General features: G+C 48.7%; 1 pseudogene; it reads left to right on the top strand.

Annotated features, from left to right (window-relative positions):
- Positions 1 to 9,869: 9,869 nt before the first annotated feature.
- LOC137846706 (very low-density lipoprotein receptor pseudogene) overlaps positions 9,870 to 17,351 on the top strand; it is a 666,922-nt pseudogene continuing 659,440 nt past the window's right edge.

Here is a 17,351-nt window from a genome sequence, read left to right as displayed (position 1 = left end):
CAGTTTTTTGGCTATTGCCTCTTGTCCTATCCCCACAAACCACTGAAAAGAGGTTGGCCAAATCCCTCTGTCTCCCACACCTCAGGTATTTATACACATTGATGAGATCACCCCCCCGACTTCTTTTCTCCAGGCTGAACAGACCCAGGTCTCTCAGCCTTTCCTCATAAGGAAGATGCTCCAGGCCCCGTATCATCTTTGTGGCCCTCCGCTGGACTCTTTCCAGGAGATCCCTGTCTTTCTTGTACTGGGGAGCCCAGAACTGGACACAATACTCCAGGCGAGGACTGACCAGGGCAGAGTAGAGGGGGAGGATCACCTCCCTCGACCTGCTGGCTACGCTCCTTTTAATGCATGCCAGGATCCCATTGGCCCTCTTGGCCACCAGGGCACACTGCTGGCTCATGGTCAACCTGTCGTCCACCAGGACCCGCAGGTCCTTCTCCGCAGAGCTCCTCTCCAGCAGGTCATCCCCCAGCCTGTACTGATACTTCGGGTTGTTCCTTCCCAGGTGCAAGACTCTACACTTGCTCTTGTTAAATCTCATTTGGTTTCTTCCTACCCATCTCTCTAGCCTGTCCAGGTCTCGCTGAATGGCAGCACAGCCTTCTGGCATGTCAGCCACTCCTCCCAGCTTTGTGTCTTCAGCGTACTTGCTGAGGGCAGACACTATTCTGTGTTGTGTCTGTCTGGGATGGAGTCACCTTTCCCTGCAGCAGCCCACACAACCAGAAGGCAATGAAGCCAAGCAGCTGGGATCCCTCTCTAGAGAAAGGCTCATTGATAGAGTAATTGGGAGAGAGGCACAAGTTCTCAGCCTCTGGAGGCGACTCCAAGCAGCTGTGAACGAAAGGTATCCCCACAAGGAAAATACTGTACATCAAGTAGGCAAGTGGACCACTATGGATAAAGGTCTCCAGCACCTACAGGAATTAGCTGTGCTGGAGATGATTTATAGTGATTTGAACAATGCCCAGACACCTAAAGACCCTGATGAAGTCCAATGCACAGCATCCACGTGGCAGAAGTTTGTACGGGCTGCACCCTCATCACATGCCAGCACACTGGCAGCAATGGATTGGGAGGAGAGGATGGGGCCAACTGTGGATAATGTGTCCAACCAGCTTCATAAATATGAAGAAAATCACTCTGCCCCAGTATGGGCCTGCATTTCAGCTGTGGAGAGACTGTCCCAACGGTTAGAAGAACACATAACTTCCCCCTCACCTAGATGGAAGAATCTTTCAGCCATCAAGTGCCAGCATTCTCCTGCTCAAGCAAGGGAGAATCCGGGGCGCCCACCGTGGGGTACCTTGTGGTTTTATTTACGTGACCACGGGGAAGATATGAGGAAGTGGGACAGTGAACCGACCTCAGCCCTAGCTGCTCGGGTACGTGAGCTGCGGAAAGATACAGCAGCAAGTAAAGGGGCCCCTAGGAGGATTGCTGCCCCAGTTTCTGTTGGGCAGTCCCCCAGAGGCAGTAGAAGGGCTACTATTCCTCCTGACCCTGACAAAGACCTCTGCTTCACATTGTAGTGGGTTTACGTGGCAAGGTTTTGGTAGCAGGGGGGCCGAATTTCAGTGGGCAAAGTTCCTCCTTCTCCCTCTCTAATAATAGCTGCTGCTACAGACCGTATCCATAACTGCGCTTGGATGCAGCTCAAGGCAAGGGAGGTATTATTGCCTTGAGTTTTTCCAAGGGCATTTACAATTAATTGATCATTTTCCTCAATATGTCCCCAGTGGGGTAAAACGTCTGATAGAAGCCATTGATTTGCTCCTAAAGCCAATAAGGATTATTTTATTGGTTGTTCCAGTTTCCTTAGGTCATCTGTCGTAGCAGTTATTTTACTCTTTAGGACCTCAGCATCAATGCTATTTAATATACCTAATCCTATTCCCAATAACCCAGTTGCATCCCATGGCATGCACCGAGATTGTTTCAGAGAACGTCCATGTAACCATGCTAACCAGCCAGTGTAAGCTGTTCTCAAAAGGGTGGTACATTTTGAGTTGATTTTGGAGATATTAATGTGCAGCGCTAACTCTACCCTTTTTAGGGACCAACTAGGGTTAAAGAGAATTTGTTGTTGTCCCACATTTTTAATTATGTAAGGACCAGGGTTGAAGATGGAAGGAGTTAGACCAATGGGAGGCCGAGTTGGTTCATTTTCAAGTATCTGCGGGGACAGAGGCTTCTTACCCTTTGCAGTTGATGATGTTTCTGTATTAATCATAAATTCAAATAGCAATTCTGTGCCTCCGTAACCCCAAAGACAAACATTATATGTTTGGTGAAAGTAAAATTGTACCAGCAATCAAAATTCGGTTCAGTTATTTTGTTACAGTCGGTACTATAATTTTGTGGTCTGTTAGAATCAGCATAAACTGTCTTAATTTCAGTCGGCCGATTATAAGTGGATCCATTAGTTATTCGGCAACCAATTTGTATTGTCTGGCCAGACGTGGCTTGAAGTTCAGCCATTCTTAGACAATCATTCCAACTCCATTCATCTTTTGAAAATATTTTACTCCTACGTAAAACTAAAGTAGAGAGATTTAGGTCCTTTTTGTTTTGAGATGTTCCAGTGATTGTGCTATACTGTGACAATACATGGTTAGATGCCATGGTGAAACACCTCAGCTCCATGCACAACCACAGTAGCTAAGTTTCCTTTAAGGTCTGTAATTGCATCAAGGTCAGGGTAAAGCACAGCATTATTAATCCAAACTGTTGATTTGTCATCTTCCAACTGTCCAAATACAGTTTAGTCAGGGTTCCTGTGAACACAAAAGAAAATAAAATATGCTCGGTTGTACTCAACTGGCAGGGTTAGAAAGAGGGTGAAATAGCAATCTTTGATTTCCCATGCATAGAAATATTTGGGAGTAGTTAGCACCATTACTACTGTTAGATACTCAGAAGGCTTTGTAGTGGGTTTACGTGGCAAGGTTTTGGTAGCAGGGGGCCATAGGGGTGGTTTCTGTGAGAAGGATCTAGAAGCTGCCCCATGTTTGGTAAGGGCCACACTGCTGGACAGAGCCAGGACAATAAGCGATGTTGTTTTTCGCCTCTGTGAGAGCATATTTAAGACAGGAAAAAAACGTTGCGCCACACAGCAGCTGGGAGAGTGAGAGGGGTGAGGAACAGCCTTGCAGGCGCCAAGGTCAGTGCAGAAGGAGGGGGAGAGGTGCTCCAGGCGCCGGAGCAGAAGTCCCCTGCGGCCTGTGTTGAGGACCATGGTGAAGCAGGCTGTCCCCCTGCAGCCCATGGAGTACCACGGTGGAGCAGGGCTCCACGCTGCAGCCCGTGGAGGAGACCACGGTGGAGCAGGTGGCCCTGCACTGACGGAGGCTGTGGCCTGTGGAAGACCCCTGCTGGAGCAGATTCCGGGCTGGACCTGTAGCCCGTGGAGAGGAGACCATGCAGGAGCAGGTGACCTGGCAGGAGCTGCTGCCCGTAGGGGACCCAGGTTGGAGCAGTTTTCTCCTGAGGGATGGACCCCGTGGTACGGACCCATATCTGGAGCAGTTCTGGAAGAGCTGCTGCCTGTGGGAAGCCTGCACAGGATCAGTTCATCAAGGACTGCATCCCGTGGGAGGGACCCCACAGCACAGAGGACAAGCGGCACAGAAGAAGCGCTATAGACTGACCATAACCCCCATTCCCCTGTTCCCCTGCACCGCTCGGAGGGAGGAGGTGGAAGAGCATGGAAGGGGGGGAAGGCGCTTTTGGTTTCTTTCCTTTGTTTCTCACTTCTCTCGCTTGTTAGTAATAAGCAATAAATCTTACTGTCTCCCTATGCCAAGTCTGTTTTGCCCGTTACGATAATTACTGTGTGATCTCCTTGTCCTTATCTCAACCTTTGAGCCCTTTTCACATATTTTCTCCCCATTCCTCTTTGAGGAGGGGGAGTGAGAGAGCAGTTGTGGTGGAACTCAGCTGCCCACTTGAGCGGAACCGCCACAGGCTTTCACTATCTCTGCCATGTTTGGAACTGCGGCAGTCAAAGGTGTAGTGTTAGCATTCAACTGTCTGTAATCCACTGTAAAAGGCCATTGCCTGGCTGGTTTCTTTACCGGCCACACCGGTGAACTGTAAGGTGAATGGGTCCTTTTAATAATGCCTCTTTCTTCCAATTCTGTTACCACCCCGGCAATTCCCATAAGTGCTGCTGCTGACAATAGATATTGCCAAACATTAATGATTTTAGCGGGGGATAAGGGTATGGATGTTTGTAACAGACTCCATCTCACTGTGCCTGAATCCCTTTGATGTGTCACGAAACTCCACACAGTTCCATCAGGGAGTTTCCACATACGACCATGCAGTATGTCAAATCTTAAAATATTAGTATATGCAGCACCAACTAATACTTCTATCCTGGTTAATTTTTGTTCCTCTGGAAACCAGAGTGAAATTTTTGCAGTGGGGCATTGTTTTTCCCACAACATCGATTCCTGTGAATTTAACCCTGCGTCAACCAGGTGTTATGCTCAGGGTTTGTGCTGTCTTATGTGTAATTACTGACATTTCGGTCCTGGTGTCAATAAGGAAATTTACCAATATTTTTGGGGGTTCAACAGGAATGGCAATGATAGGGTCAGAGTGTTCATTAGAGAGCCATTGAATTGCTAATACCCACCGAGCAGGGTGGCTCACTGCCCTTCCCGGGGATAGGAGTTTTTTTGCTGACACCACAACTCACCTCGTTCCCTATTAGGTTTGAACCTCTCTTTGAATTTGGGGTATCTGGGATTTTGAGTGTGGATTTGGCAGACTCACCGAGAGTGGTCTTGGGACTTAATACTGGATGAACTAATCCAGCCCATTTGACGTCCGTACTTATCTATGTCTTGTACCAATTCACTCCAGGTGGGAATGGGGGAGTTCAGATTTCGCCTACAACCACTATCATCATCCCTACAAGCAGCTAGTACGTGATCCTGGGTATTTTCTACAAACATCTTAAGACAATCAGGGAGTCCACGGATGAGAGGGGTTAATCGAACCGGGTCAATAGGAGCTAACATCAGGGATTTCCTGAATTCATCTCTTTCATATATCGCCTGAATGCAGGCTGCTTTCTGTACTGCTACAGCCAGGTCAGAATAGCTCGTGGCTCTAATTTCCAGGGGTTCCCCTATCTCCCGGGGATCTATACCACCTGCCCAGTATGCTGCCCGTGCAGTTACAGAGTAATTATGGTCTCCTGGTGTGGCAGTTGAAAATACTCCAGGTCTCCAATAGCCTCCTGCCTCTTCCTCACTCAACATAATTCATTCTCCTCCTTCAAGAGAAACTCGCCACACATACTCAACTTCCAATTCCCCTGACCGCCTTGAGAACTTCTCCTGTATTTTAACCAACTCTGCCAGTGACCACGGAATCGTTCGCACAGTAGTGCGGATTTCATCATCATCATCAACACTAGTCTCAGTCTTAACCAATTTTCAGACACTGGCACATTATATGTGTTATGGGTTCTCCTCCTGCCCTTCCCCCTACAGTCAAAGACTTGGTCTCTGCTGCCTTTCACAGAAAAGCACAAACTAAGGAAACATAGTAATAGTGCCCTGTAAATTAAGTTGATGTACTTGATGCAGAAAAAAAAAAAAAAAAAAAAAAAAACACACTACAAGCTTACAAAACACATTGAACAAGCCACTCAGGACCTGCACTACATCTATTGTGAATTTAAGAGATCTGGAAGGTGATTATTCTATTCTAAGCAATACACAGCCTTCATCTTCTTTGTTAAGATTATTCAGTCGTTCTTTGTTAAAGCCACAGTACTTGTCAAAAACTAAAAATGTATTTCAACAAAATAACAACCTGTCGTGGTTTAACCCGGCCGGCAGCTAAACACCACGCAGCCGTTCGCTCACCCTCCCCCCTCCCTCTCTGGGACGGGGGAGAGAAATGGAAAGTGAAGCCCGTGAGTTGAGATAAAGACAGTTTAATAAGACAGGAAAATAATAATAACAAAAATAATAATAACAATAATAATAATAATGATACAATGGTGATAATAGGAAAGTAATAATAATATGTACAAACAAGTGATGCACAATGCAATTGCTCACCACTCGCTGACCGATGCCCAGCCTAACCCCGAGCAGTCCGGCCCCCTCCCCCCGGCTAGCCACCCCTATATATTGTTTAGCATGACGTCAGATGGTATGGAATACCCCTTTGGCTAGTTTGGGTCACCTGTCCCGGGTCTGTCCCCTCCCAGCTCTTACTGCACCCCCAGCCTGCCCGTTGGCAGGGCAGAGCAAAAGGCTGAGATGTCCTTGGCTTGGTATAAGCACTGCTCTGCAACAATTAAAGCATCGGGGTGTTATCAGCACTCTTCTCATCCTAAGCCAAAACACAGCGTTCCACCAGCTACTAGGAAGAAAATTAATTCTGTTCTAACTGAAACCAGGACATCTATCCACCCCTTATTCCATACTGTTGGGAATTGGCATAATTGTTCGATCTAAGCTTGCTTTAAGCAACCAGGGGTAGGCCTTAGAAATCTCAGGGCCTGCTGTAGCTGAGCAAACCAAGCTGCCAGAGTAACTGTGAGAAGCTCCCACGGCAATGACTCCCACATCACCCAATTAAGGAACTCAGAAAATATTGTTATCAGCAGCTGGCCTCAAGGACTAGGTCTACGCGACCGTTAAGCACAAAGGGGGTTGTTTTCCTAACTTCTAATCAAAAGGTGGTGTTATTTTCTTAACAGTTTGTCTGGGTGCTTTTGACCAATAATCTTGTGTGAAACACTGTCCACCCCTGTAAAATTCACTATAAAAGTTGGGCTATTCGGGCAATAAAATGGTGAAGCATGATCTGACTCTACTGGTGTCTGTCGTGCTTTCGTCCGTGCTTCGCAACAAATGGCGCCCGAACAGGCTGAGACCTGAACAGGGCCTGAACAGGACATCGCAGCGGGAGACCTGAACAGGACCTGAACAGACATCGCACCGGAGCAGGACATCGCAGCACCGGAGCAGACATCGCAGCCGGGCACGGACATCGCAGCGGCGCCGGGGCAAACATCGCAGCGCAGCGGGACACCAGCACAGCGGGACACCAGCGGCGCCGGCACATCCGAACGCAGGTAGACCAGGAGACCAGCGGCATCGGGACATCGGCGCGGTGCCGGGACCAGTGCCGCCGGGGACCAGCGCCAGGGTCACAGCACCGAGACAGAGACATCGGAGCGGCGCGGGACATCGGAGCACCGCCGGAACTTCAGAGCGGACATCGGACCGGCGCTGCAGCTGACCAGACACCGAGCCGCAAATGCTGTACACAGGACTCACGGTGAGACGCGCTACTCCCGGTCAGAGACGCGGAAACGCGGTACTCCCGGTGAGAGACGCGAGAAACGATGGGCCGCGGGCACTCACGGTGAGGGACGCGGGGTACGGAACCGCGCAGGACATTGAAGTAATCGCGGTAGAGGAAAAAGGGACGATAATCCCCGCACCTGCACTGACAGGTGAACGGGACGTAAACGCGCAATCCCCGCACCCGGGAGCGCCTGGGAGCACCTATAGACCGTCCCTGCCAGTCACTTGTCTTGCAAAGGTTGTAACAGTATAAACAAAGGCATGGAGACACAAGCGGCATATGATTTGCTCAAATGCTTTTTAGAAAAGCGGAGCACGCAGGGTATAGACTGCAAAAAGGATTTACCAGGATTATTAGCATATGGAGTAACAAAGGGTTGTTTTATCAATCCGGATACAGTTTTTGAACACGCAGAGTGGTGCAAATTTGGGGACAAATTGTTTGATGAAGTTATTAATGACAATAAGACTGCTAACAAATTATTGAAGCCTTGGAAAGCAGTCACTAACGCCTTAGCTATACATCAGGCTGAGCAGAGAGTCGCTGCTGCCGCTACAGAGCGACTGGGATTGCCAGAAAGAGCTGGTAGTGTTAACCCTCAGATGGACAAGGAAATAGGAGAGCAAAAACCAGACAGAAAAAATACAAGCCCGTTTACAGACGGTGTTCAACAGAGGCAGAGGATGTGGAACCAAATAGCAAATGAGGCCCTACGTGAGGGTGAACACGAGATAGCTGCACAATTGATTCCAGAGGCCTTCCCGGTAATATACTCACCACCGGACGCCCAGGGTAATGTTACGGTTAATCTAGTGAATTTGGACTGGAAATTGTTAACTCAGCTGCGGTCCACAGTAAATGACTCAGGTCTGAAAGGTGAACCTACGAGACACATGCTGGACTACATTTGGGGAACAAATATTTTGCTTCCAGGAGACATATGCAACATAATGAAGTTAATTTTGACCCAACACCAGCAGCTCTTATTTAATGCCCATTGGCAGGCTGCTTGTCAAGAAGCAGTTGCAGTGATAAGAGCACCGGGGGACCCTTTACATGGGGTCACACTGGAAGAGTTGATGGGGATAGGACCGTATTTTAGGACAGAAGCACAGGCATTGCTGGGACCTGATAAAGCCAAGGAATCAATGAGAACGGCCAGAAGAGCATTGGATCGGATAAAGGGGCCAGGGGGAATACCTTCCTACATGGGAATCAAACAGGGTAGAGAGGAACCATTTGGGCTTTTTATTGATCGTGTAGCAAACGCCATACAGGCGGCAGGGGTGCCCGATTACCTCAAGGACATGATATTAAAACAGTGCGCAATTCAGAATAGCAACCCCTCTACTCGCAATATATTGGCTTCCTTGCCCGGGACATGGACAATCGAGGAAGGGTTGGAAAGAATGGCTCAGGTACCAGTAGGCCCACAGGCTATGTTAGTAGAGGCAGTAAAGCAATTAGGTGACAGCATGCGAGAACAGGCACAGGCTGTGAAAGAGCATGCTGAGTTTACACAGAGTCAGGTCCTTGCAGCTCTTGCTCCTTTGCAAACCGCCGGTGGTCAAGTACCACCCCCTAGTAACCAGTTACTACACCGCTGCCGATGTTATCGTTGTGGTGCTTTTGGACACGTGAGACAATACTGCAAAGCTGGGGCAGTATGGTGCCCAAATTGTCAGTCGAACAATCACAAGGAAGCGGCATGTCGACGCAACGTGCCAGGAAACGGCCGGAACAGCGGCAAGAGTCGCAAACGCCTCCCGCGGCCGCCCCGCTCCCGGCCCCGGCGCCGGCACCGGCCGGGGCAGCGCGGCCGCGGGCGGCCACAGGGCCGGTCCCGGTCCCTGTGCCCGAAGTTTCCCAAGCCCGCCCCGCCGAGGCGGAGGATGCAGCAGGACGGCGCGGAGCGGGGCGGCTTCCCGTGGCCTGAGCCGCTGCCCGTGGCCGGCCCGGCGCTGCCGTTCCGCTGCCCGCGCTGCGGGGAGCGTGGTCGGTTCGGCCGCGGCGCGAGTGTCAGGGCGAAGTTCAGCAGGATGGTGGAGGCCGTGGACAAGACGATGGAGAAGCGGCTCGACAGGCTGACCGGGGAGCTGGCCCAGAAGACGGCGGAGCTGCTGGAGGTGCGGGAGGCCTTCGTGCAGCTCTCACAGAAGCAGCAGGAGGTGCAGTGAAGGGAGCGGGTGCTCAGCAGGCAGGTGGACGTGGCAGTGGAGATGATCGCGGCCTTGAAGCAGCACCTCAGCGAGTTCGAGGAGGAGGCAGAAAAAGAATTGCAGGGAAAAGCCAGGCTCCAGCACTTCATTGAAAACCTGCTGCAGCGCATGGACCTGGCAGAAAGGCAGCTAGAGTATTACCAAAACCAGCAGATTGCCTGCAGCCGTATAGCAGATGTTACATGCTCTTTCCTAACTAGTAATCATGTGTCTCATCCATTTGTGGTGAATGGTCAGTGGCAAAAAGAAAAGGAGGAGAGTAAGGGGCGGCAAAGACAGAAACGGTACCAGGAGGATGCCACTGACACTGACGGCATGGGTAATAGCAGTAGTATAAGTGACACAGGTGCGGGGCGGCGGGCACCAGTGTCCTGGAAATGTGATGGTGATGAAGACTGCTCAGATGGCAGTGATGAGAGTGCTTGTGTGAAGAAGACGTGTGCTGAATCTGACTTTGTGTGCAACAGTGGTCAGTGTGTGCCAAACAGATGGCAGTGTGATGGGGATCCGGACTGTGAAGATGGGTCTGACGAGAGTGCTGAGCTGTGTCATATGAGAACACGCCGGGTAAATGAAATCAGCTGTGGTCCTCAGTCGACCCAGTGTATCCTAGTGTCGTGGAAATGTGATGGTGAAAGAGACTGTGACAGTGCAGAAGATGAAGAGAATTGTGGCATTGTGACTTGTAGTGCAGCAGAATTCACATGCAGTAGTGGGCAATGTATTTCCAAAAGCTTTGTCTGCAATGCTCAAGATAACTGCTCCGACCACTCGGATGAATCTTTGGAGCAGTGTGGCCGCCAGCCTGCACCTCTGGTGAAGTGTTATGTGAGTGAGGTGCAGTGCGGCTCAGGTGAAAAAGACTGTGACAGAGATCCTGATTGCAAGGATGGAAGTGATGAAATTAACTGCCCTTCTCAGACCTGCAGGCCAGACCAGTTCAGATGTGAAGATGGGAACTGTGTGCATAGGAGTAGGCAGTGCAGTGGTGTGAGAGACTGTCTGGATGGCACTGATGAAGCAAACTGTAACAATGTTATTCAGTGCTCTGGACCTGGCAAATTCAAGTGCAGAAGTGGAGAATGCATAGATATCAATAAAGTGTGTAACCAGCAGAGAGACTGCAAGGACTGGGGTGATGAGCCCCTGAAGGAATGCAACATAAATGAATGTGACTGTCCAGCTGGGTTTGAGTTTGTAGACAAGAGAAACTGTGGAGATATTGATGAATGTCAAAACCCTGGTATCTGTAGTCAAATCTGTATCAACCTGAAAGGTGGCTACAAATGTGAACGTAGCCCTGGATATCAGATGATTCCTGCTACAGGAACCTGGAAAAGGCCATACTGGTACAAAAATACAAATAACACCTGTGATTACAATGACACTGCTAAGCAGGGTTTAGGGGTTTATGGCACGGAGACAAGGGGTAACAACTACAGTGTTTGGAACAATTGTACAGCTTTGGCCTTACCTCCTGATGTTTTTCTGATTTGTGGGGATAGGGCCTGGCAAGGTATCGCTGCAAATGCTATCAGAAGTCCATGTTACTTAGATAAACTCATTGTATTTGCTTCTAGCTTGTTGCAGTTGCATGAAATCACCAGACATAAATGGGCATTGCTTGCACTGGATAGCAATGATAATGTTGAATTGTGTGGGGTTGCAGCTAGAGCGGCATTGGCAATTTTAGTGCTTGGAGTGGCATCTGTGGCCGCACGTAACAACTGCTCGGCTGCGGGGATCAGCTGTGGTGTGGACGCCCCTAGGTGCACCCTGAGCGTTTTGTTCGGAGGGGACTCCACTCTCAGCTGCTCACCGCAGGAGCAGACAAAGATCTCCTGTAGCTACAGACAAACAGTAGGTTTTCAGCTGCTGGAGGGATACTAACTGGAGTATTAATAATTATATGTGTTATTCTTAAATGTCCAGGTATTTTGTGTTGAAAGTATTTGTGTAAGGGTAAGGTTTTAAAACAAAGTGTTGCAAGTCATTTCACGAGGAACACAATGAGAGACAATACTTGTTTGTTTGCTTATCATTCTAAATTATATTCTTGTGGTATGATTGAGGTTATGGTATGATTGAGAGTGAGATGTGCCAGAGGCCTCTGGGTGTACGATTGTGCTGTGTATGTGTGATTGTACTGTGTACTGTGTGAGAGAGAACACATTTTAACCATAGTGCAGGTTATTGTTGCCATAGTGCAGGATTCCGGAATATAGCCTTAGTACAGGTTATTGTTGCCATAGTGTAGGATCCCGGGATATAACTACAGAGCAGGCTAAAAGCATGGAAAATTGGTGCCGGCAAAAATCATAGAAAAATGGATTCATTAGAAAGATTCAATATGATATCAATCCTTTCAATCAATGGTTCACTGATTTGTTTGAAACAATGCATAGATGGTTACTGGGATTAGTCAAAGGGGCATTAAGGATTCTGTTCATTGTGGTGTCAATCATCATTACATGTAGTATTGTGATAAATGTGGTTAAAGGGTTACTTGCAAAATGTTATAGGGATTTTGAAGTGGTGCTGGGAACAGGTACCCAGTGGATCACTGCAAAGTGGACTGAAGCAGTTTTAGAATCTGCACACGCTGAAGACGACCAAGAAGAGGTTCCTGATAATCTGACAATGACGTGGGCTGTGACACCTCAAGGACTGTCAAGAACAGCCTTTGATCACCATCAAGTGATTAGGTTTAAGTGTGTTACTATTAAGTTGTGTTGCTTACTATTAAATTGTGTTACCATTAAGTGCTTACAGTAATTGTGGTGTTATTAGGGTTAAGTTATATAGTTGTGTTATGTTGTATATTTGACACCTGCTGTAAAACCAAGTACTGCTTGTACTAAAAGAAAACGGGGGAATTGTTGGGAATTGGCATAATTGTTCGATCTAAGCTTGCTTTAAGCAACCAGGGGTAGGCCTTAGAAATCTCAGGGCCTGCTGTAGCTGAGCAAACCAAGCTGCCAGAGTAACTGTGAGAAGCTCCCACGGCAATGACTCCCACATCACCCAATTAAGGAACTCAGAAAATATTGTTATCAGCAGCTGGCCTCAAGGACTAGGTCTACGCGACCGTTAAGCACAAAGGGGGTTGTTTTCCTAACTTCTAATCAAAAGGTGGTGTTATTTTCTTAACAGTTTGTCTGGGTGCTTTTGACCAATAATCTGGTGTGAAACAGTGTCCACCCCTGTAAAATTCACTATAAAAGTTGGGCTATTCGGGCAATAAAATGGTGAAGCATGATCTGACTCTACTGGTGTCTGTCGTGCTTTCGTCCGTGCTTCGCAACACCATACCATTTATGTCATGCTCAGGTTACACTCTTTTCCATACATTCTAATTAGTCACCTATAGTAATCATGGTAGTGATAACATACAGTATAATATAGTAATTAACATGGTACAATTCAGTTCATGGGCTATTCTCACCCAGTATTAAATCTCCTTGAGGTACACACCGGACCTCTCCGTTCTTTTGCATCACCCACCAAGTGTATCCAGGTCCCTGAGCGAAAACAATTCCACGAATAGGTTTGCCTTTTCCTGAGGCAGGAGTAGCCCAGACTGTTTTACCCAGCATATTTTTTACATGCACTACAGGAACTTTATCCCCATCTACAGTACGTAACAGGTTTGATTGGGCAGGTCCAGCTCGGTTGGTAGATCCCCTAGTATTGACTAACCAGGTGGCCTTTGCCAAATGCGTATCCCAGTTTTTGAACGTCCCAGCGCCCATTGCTTTCAAGGTAGTCTTTAACAGTCCATTGTATCGTTCAACTTTCCCGGAGGCTGGTGCATGATAGGGGATGTGATACACCCATTCAATACCATGTTCTTTGGCCCAAGTGTCTATAAGGTTGTTTCGGAAGTGAGTCCCATTGTCTGACTCTATTCTTTCTGGGGTGCCATGTCGCCATAGGACTTGCTTTTCAAGGCCCAGGATGGTGTTCCGGGCGGTGGCATGAGGCACAGGATATGTTTCCAGCCATCCGGTGGTTGCTTCCACCATTGTAAGTACGTGGCGTTTGCCATTGCAAGTTTGAGGGAGTGTGATGTAATCAATCTGCCAGGCCTCTCCATATTTATATTTCAGCCATCGTCCTCCATACCAAAGAGGCTTTGACCGTTTGGCTTGCTTGATTGCAGCACATGTTTCACAGTCATGAATAACCTGTGCTATAGCGTCCATGGTCAGGTCCACCCCTCGATCACGAGCCCATCTGTATGTTGCATCTCTACCTTGATGGCCTGAGGTGTCATGGGCCCATCGGGCTATAAATAATTCACCTTTATGCTGCCAATCCAGGTCCACCTGAGCTACTTCAATCTTAGCAGCCTGATCCACCTGCTGGTTGTTTTGATGTTCTTCAGTAGCCCGATTCTTGGGCACATGAGCATCTACGTGGCATACTTTCACAGCCAGGTTCTCTACCCGAGCAGCAATATCTTGCCACAATGCAGCAGCCCAGATGGGTTTGCCCCTACGCTGCCAGTTGTTTTGCTTCCATTGCTGTAACCATCCCCACAGGGCATTTGCTACCATCCATGAATCGGTGTAGAGATAGAGAACTGGCCATTTTTCTCCTTCAGCAATGTCTAAAGCCAGCTGAATGGCCTTCACTTCTGCAAACTGACTCGATTCACCTTCTCCCTCAGCAGCTTCTGCAACTCGTCGCGTAGGACTCCATACAGCAGCCTTCCATCTCCGATGTTTCCCCACAATACGACAGGACCCATCAGTGAACAGGGCATATTTCTTTTCATTCTCTGGCAACTGGTTGTACAGTGGGGCTTCTTCAGCACGACCCACCTCCTCCTCTGATGATATCCCAAAGTATTTGCCTTCTGGCCAGTCCATGATCACTTCCAATATTCCTGGGCGACTGGGGTTTCCTATTCGAGCCCGCTGAGTAATCAGTGCAACCCACTTGCTCCATGTAGCATCAGTTGCATGATGCGTAGAGGGGACCCTTCCCTTGAACATCCAGCCTAGTACCGGCAATCGGGGTGCTAGGAGGAGCTGCGCTTCAGTACCGACCACCTCCGAAGCAGATCGAACTCCTTCATATGCTGCCAATATCTCCTTTTCAGTTGGAGTATAGCGGGCCTCAGATCCTCTGTATCCCCGACTCCAAAACCCCAGGGGCCGACCTCGAGTTTCCCCAGGTTCTTTCTGCCAGAGGCTCCAGGTGGGGCCGTTCTCCCCGGCTGCAGTGTAGAGCACATTCTTTACGTCTGGTCCTGTTCGAACTGGCCCAAGAGCTACTGCATGGACTATTTCCTGCTTGATTTGTTCAAAGGCTTGTCGTTGTTCTGGGCCCCATTCAAACTCATTCTTCTTACGGGTTACTTGGTAGAGCGGGTTTACAATCAGACTGTAATTTGGGATGTGCATTCTCCAAAACCCCACAACACCTAGGAAAGTCTGTGTTTCTTTTTTGTTAGTTGGTGGAGACATAGCTGTTATTTTGTTGATCACATCCATTGGGATTTGACGACGTCCATCTTGCCATTTTATTCCTAAAAACTGGATCTCTCGTGCAGGTCCTTTGACTTTATTTTGTTTTATGGCAAAACCGGCTTTCAGAAGGATTTGGACTATTTTCTTCCCTTTCTCGAAAACTTCCTCTGCTGTGTCACCCCACACAATAATGTCATCGATGTACTGCAGATGTTCAGGAGCTTCCCCCTGCTCTAGCGCAGACTGGATCAGCCCATGGCAAATGGTAGGGCTGTGTTTCCACCCCTGGGGCAGCCTATTCCAAGTATATTGGACTCCCCTCCAAGTGAAGGCAAATTGTGGCCTGCACTCTGCTGCTAGAGGGATGGAGAAAAATGCATTAGCGATATCAATTGTGGCGTACCACTTGGCTGCCTTCGTTTGAAGTTCATATTGAAGTTCCAGCATGTCCGGCACTGCAGCACTCAGTGGTGGCGTGACTTCGTTCAGGCCGCGATAGTCCACTGTTAGTCTCCACTCGCCATTAGACTTTCGCACTGGCCATATGGGACTATTGAAAGGTGAATGGGTCTTGCTGATCACTCCTTGGCTCTCCAATTGACGAATTAGCTTATGGATGGGAATCAGGGAGTCTCGGTTAGTGCGATATTGCCGCCGGTGCACAGTTGTGGTAGCGATTGGCACTTGCTGTTCTTCGACCCTCAGCAACCCCACAACAGAGGGGTCCTCTGAGAGACCAGGCAAGGTAGATAATTGTTTAATGCCCTCTGTCTCTAAGGCAGCTATACCAAAAGCCCACCGGAACCCTTTTGGGTCCTTGCAATATCCTCTTCTAAGATAGTCTATGCCAAGTATACATGGAGCATCCGGGCCAGTCACAATGCGGTGCTTTTCCCACTCATTCCCAGTCAGACTCACTTCAGCCTCCAATACAGTCAACTGCTGAGATCCCCCTGTCACTCCACAAATATAGATGGGCTCTGGTCCTTTATAGCTCGATGGCATTATAGTACATTGTGCACCGGTGTCTACTAAAGCCTTATACTTCTGTGCGCGTGATGTGCCAGGCCATCGAATCCACACAGTCCAATAAACTCGATTGTCCCTTTCCTCCCCCTGGCTGGAGGCAGGGCCCCCCTAATCCTGGTCAGAATCTTCTTCGTTTCTGCGTTTGAAGGACTGTCTGCTGGAAGTTGGAGCAGCAATCTTTTCAGAGAATCCCTTTTTCCCAATTGTTTTCTTTTGCAACTCACGTACCCGTGCCTCTAGGGTTGTGGTAGATTTTCCATCCCATTTTCTCATGTCCTCTCCATGGTCTCGTAAGTAAAACCACAGGGTGGCACGGGGTGAGTACCCACCATATCGTCTTCCTTGTGTAGATGAACGCCTACCCCTGATAGCTGAGACACTGCTCTGTACAGGTGCAGAGGAGAATAATCTCTCTTCAAGTTGGTGAAACTTTTCAGAAAGTGTTTTCTCCCAGGTGTTCTCTTTCGGTCGTAGGACACTGGTTGGTTCAGGTGGAGAGGAAGATAGATTCTCTTTAAGTTGGTGGAACTCTTCAGAAAGTTTCTCCACAGCTGAGACGCAGGCCTGTAAGGAAGAAGAGAGACTTTCTTCGTACTGCCGGAGTTGTTTAGCCACTTCATCCACTGTGGGTTCCTCATCCTCTTTCCAGGCCATTATTGCCAATGAGCTGGCATATGATGATGGTGCACTCCGTACAAACTTCCGCCACATGGGTCGTGTACACTTGACTTCATCTGGATCTTTGGATGTTTGTCTGAGGTCTGGATCCTCATAAATCACTTCCCGTACGGCTAATTCCCTCAGGTACTGGATTCCCTTCTCCATAGTGGTCCACTTGCCTGGTAGACATAAAAGTTCTTCCTTGAAGGGATACCTTTCCCTCACAGCTGAGAGGAGACGCCTCCAGAGGCTGGTGGATTGTGCTCCATCTGCAATTGCTTTGTCAATGCCAGCGTCTCGAGCAAGGGATCCCAGCCACTTGGCTTCCCTGCCGTCTAATTCCACACAATTGGCTCCAGAGTCCCAGCACCGGAGCAGCCAGGTGACAAGCTGCTCACCTATACAGCGACCAAAATCTTTTCGCACATCTCGTAGCTCGCGCTCGTTTAGGCTTCGGGTAGTTACTGTTGATTTTTCGACATCCTCATCTTCCTCCTCCTGAATCCTTGATGGCCCAGCGTCGTCGTCATCTTCGTCATCTCTATACCTAGTTTTGGCAGAAGCCTTACCTGGATTGGCAGAAGACTCTCTGCGTTCTAAACGACCTGAATCTCTA

This window comes from Anas acuta, chromosome W (assembly GCF_963932015.1).
Source record: "Anas acuta chromosome W, bAnaAcu1.1, whole genome shotgun sequence".
NCBI lineage: Eukaryota > Metazoa > Chordata > Aves > Anseriformes > Anatidae > Anas > Anas acuta.
Note: the sequence above shows the minus strand (reverse complement) of the source record. Positions and strands in the feature narration are given on the sequence as shown.